Source organism: Octopus bimaculoides, chromosome 3 (genome assembly GCF_001194135.2).
Source record: "Octopus bimaculoides isolate UCB-OBI-ISO-001 chromosome 3, ASM119413v2, whole genome shotgun sequence".
Taxonomy (NCBI): Eukaryota; Metazoa; Mollusca; class Cephalopoda; order Octopoda; family Octopodidae; genus Octopus; species Octopus bimaculoides.
Window position 1 is genome coordinate 121730754 of NC_068983.1, and position 4429 is coordinate 121735182.

A 4429-nucleotide genomic window follows, 5' to 3' on the forward strand; every position below is an offset into this window, starting at 1 on the left:
TATATATATATATATATATATATATGCACACACACACACACTTGTGCGAACACGCTATCTTTAAGATAGTGTATTTTACATTATATAATATATTTGTGTAATATATATATATACATAAGTATACATACAGAATGCAGTAATTAAGAATAGAGCAGAAAAGTCTTCGCATCTGATATGGAGTAGCTGAAATATTTGCAGACTCCATAGTCTGATAGTATTCACGGTCATCATGTGCTAAACCCACTTTCATTAGAGCCGCTTTGTAACTATGGCAAACTACACCATTAATAGTTCTCATATCTTCAAATGATGTAGCTCCGGGAATATGATATAGTAAAGCTCTCAGTTAGCATCGCTCTTGTTCCTTTGGGGAAACAAAGTAGATACGCCCAAATGAGTGTGTATTATTTTTTCTGAGACGCCACATTTTCTCACTATTATTCCCTGTGTAAAATTCAGGGAAATCAATATAGTGCAATGTATATGCGAATGAGTTAGCTAGTGATTCCCGGTTAACTCACATCCATTCAGTGAGAGTGGACCTGCCACGTGTGTGGATAACATGTTCAATATCATCAACCTCATTAAAGTAAACGTATTGCTGTTGGGGCAAATGAACTGTAAGCTGTCGGACTGCAGGATATGAACCATGTAATTTGAACCCTAAAATCTTCCTGACTGTTCTGATGAGGATACATAGCAGCCATTGATATAATTTTCAATTTCCTCTTTGTGTGTTTGTTGTGCATTGGCTTGTGCATTAATATTGACTGTCACCCGATCATGACCTTTATGAATATATTTTCTAACATATTTAACTGATTTTACAGATGCATATATCTCTACATTACAATGACCGCCATATTTGATTAAAAAGAAGGGGGAATATGGTACTACTGAACGATTATCTAATTCAACAGACTTCGTAAATGTAAAACCATTGTTTCGATGTCGGTAAAGTGGATAGCCATTATAACTATGTAATGTGTTTTCCTGAATGTTTTTAAGGAATTGTCTTTTACATTTCCCATCAACCATATATGTTGCATTGGGTTTATCTCTTCCACATGGACCATGTAGCATGCTTTTGGTGACATGTTGAAACAGAATTGGTTGTTTGTGGATTTGGAAGCTCTGTAGAAACAAATTTATCATAATGTTCTGGATCTTTTTTAATATGAACAGCATATGACAACGGGGTAATGCACGCTTTTGAAACTCTATAGTCCACATGTACCCTGCAACATCTCCCAAAACATTCTTCTCTAAAATATCATGTAAGAGATCCTTAAGTTTCATATTAAATACTCTGTCAGTTAAATCTGGTCTGTCAGCTGGTGTCTGTCCTGGCTAAAGTTTGTCTGTGATATCGGTCGAGCAACGAAAATTCTGACACAAATGAAAATTAAATTACGGAGATGTACTTGCATAGCAAGTGGCTTGATCTGAGAGCGTGTGCTGAAACAAAAACAATCGCAGCGTGGAAGATAATTGTAAGCAATTTAAGAACACAAAAAGCCGTTAGATTCACTTCAACGTTTAAATTTGTGTCCAAATATTTTCGTCGCTCTGGAACTGCGACCTGTTCACTGACAAAACTTCGCACGAAAAAACTGTTGTCTTATGTATGTCGAAAAATTACGTCAGCATTAAATGGATGTGTCTTAATTTCATCTAAGATGTATTTTTTAAAATGTGGATAGCAAGAAAAAACCTCACTCCTAGTAGTTAAACATTCATTCGAGGTCCTTAAGTACTTCAAAAGGTGTGAGGACAGGGCGATTTGGCTGGTATTTCTAGCATGTTGAACGAACATATACAGGTGATGCATCAGTCTAAAATATAAAAATTTAAAGCAGAGACCTAGAAGATGGAATACTACAAAGCAGTTATTAATAGAATGTGCATTTAATATAAAAAAGAACAATGATGAATATATTAACAAGATGTATTAACTGAAAAACTAACACACAACTAAACATAAGCTTTAATAAAAGCAATTCTTTCTACGGAGGATGATAAAAACAAAATATTATTAGCATTAAAGAAACGGAAAGTAAACATTATGCAATAAACGTTTTTAGATGTCTTATATCACAAAAGCAAATCAAATTGTATGAAAAGATCGTAAGGTTGATCCGCGAAAATTTCAAATAGCATTGACGGTAATTTTTGTCTTCGGGCATGCGCATAAACATGTACCCAGTCTGGAAAACGCTATAACCGGTTAATGTTTATCACTGGGCATGCGCATAACAGGACGCACAGAGGAACGCCTTTTCTGTTATGTATACTACTAATGATCCGATATATATATATATATATATATATATATATATTATAGTTATACTATATGTTACATATTCATTATATCATACCTTAATACTGTGTGGACTAAAATCCCCGTTGACAGACCGCTGGTATTTATAGAGTGTTAAACACTTTCTGTATGCAAATTATGCATTTGTTAAGTATATAAATAATTCTGCTGCTTGTTTCTCTGGAGACTGTTGGACTGATGTGGACCGAAAATCGATTAATGTTATTCATGACTTTTTTTTTTCAGTTTGCGGAGAAATGGCTAAAATTGGTCCTGTTTATAATTATATCATATGTTACATATTTATTATATCATACCTTGATACTGTATGGACTAAGATCCCCGTTGACAGGCCGTGCTATATTTGCTGAGTATATAAACAGATTGGCTGATTGTTTCTCTGGAGACTGTTAGAATGTTGTGGACACCTCTGATGAGAACCCAATAAAGTTCGAAAATCGATTAAATTTGTTCATCATCTTTTCAGTCTGCGAAGAAATGGCTAAAATTTGCCCTGTTTATAATTATACCAATATGTCACATGTGTGTGTGTGTGTGTGTGTGTGTGTTTGCCCCCAACATCACTTGACAACCGATGCTGGTGTGTTTACGTCCTCGTAACTTTGCAGTTTGGGAAAAGACACCGATAGAATAAGTATTAGGCTTACAAAGTATAGATCCTGGGGTCGATTTGCTCGACTAAAGACGGTGCTCCAGCATGGCTGCAGTCAAATGACTGAAGCAAATAAAAGAGAATATATATATACATATATGGAGGCACCGCCCGGGATTATCTAGTCTGGGGATTCTCGGGTCGGTCATAAGGTGATAACCGCTCCATAACCGACCGTCAGCATGTATATATACATTTGCGCTTTTCCTACAGTATTAAGAGTATTTTAACTCTTATTTCTAGCACTGTAGGTGCTTCGGCATCCTTAGTCACACTTATTGACGACTGAATTTTCCCTTTATGGTATCACATTGCCCCTAGCTGTTTATATTAGTTATATATATATTCTCGAAAAATATTCGGCGTGTACTTGCGATCGATGCAGAACATTTGGTAATGTTTCTTATCTAAAACGTTTCAACACCAAGTCAAAAATATTTGCCAGCCTTGTCAGAGTTCCTTCATGCTGATAATGCGGAATTTGTGGTTCATTCAGCGATGGACATAAAGACAATATTGGACATCTTCTCCGATGCATGCACGACATTGAGGCTAAATATTAGCATAGAAAGATAAAGGTTATGTACACTCCACTGAAATTTTCGTGGTAGGAAAAGCTTGAAGTGGGGGACGACTCTGTGTATCTTGGAAGAACATTTAGTAGAGACGGTACCCTTGACACCGAAATAAATCACAGGATTGCAAAAGCTGGAACTACTTTCTAGAATCTCGACAAGCGAGTCTAGTCAGGTCGGAGTTTAACGAGAGACACGATGCTCACTGTGTATGAGGCTTGTGTTCTACAGCCCTGCTGTACGGCTGCTAAACGTGAAGACTTTCCAGGCATCATATCAAGCAGTTTGGGAAAGCTTCACCACCATTGTGTCCGGCGATTCTTGTACATAAAGTGGTCCTCTTATACGCTTGATGTTGTGCTTGAGAAAGCTAGCAGCCTTTGTATTGAAACAAGGTTAACTTTGAAAACAGATACGTTGGACTGGACAAGTTGTCAGGGTGGAAGGCGGAAGGCTACCCAGATATTTTATGGATAGCTGGTTAGAGGGAGCAGGTCTCAACATTAGCCTAGGAAACGGTTAGAGGATGTCATAAAAGCAATCTCGAAGCTTTGAGAGGGATTGATATGGATATCTGGGAGAATTTGACTTCAAAGTCATACAGCATATCGGGAAAGAATATCAAGTACTGTTGCGATGTCTTTGAACAAAAGTGAATGGAGCATGCTCAATAAACGGAACCCAAGTGCAGTGCCTGCAGAGACCCAGCAACAATTGAGGCGCGATGTTTGTGGATGGTATATTCTCTCAAAAGCTGAGTTTGTCAACCATCTAAAGTCGTATGAGCCACCGAGAGAGAGAGAGTGGGGAGAGAGAGAGTGGAGAGAGAGAGAGAGAGATAGAGAGAGAGAGAGAGAGAGA

At 37.3% G+C, this 4429-nt stretch overlaps 1 protein-coding gene across 3 annotated transcripts in view; it reads right to left on the reverse strand.

Annotated features, from left to right (window-relative positions):
- Positions 1 to 4429, reverse strand: part of LOC106870146 (uncharacterized) — a 274865-nt gene that overhangs the window by 107504 nt on the left and 162932 nt on the right. The window contains exon 3 of one of the 3 annotated variants that reach the window (XR_008263724.1): positions 1720 to 1835. The exons of the other annotated variants lie outside the window; for them this stretch is intronic. The gene's annotated coding sequence lies outside the window, so the exon portion shown is untranslated. The remainder of the gene's footprint in view (positions 1 to 1719; positions 1836 to 4429) is intronic. 3 annotated transcript variants of the gene reach the window in all.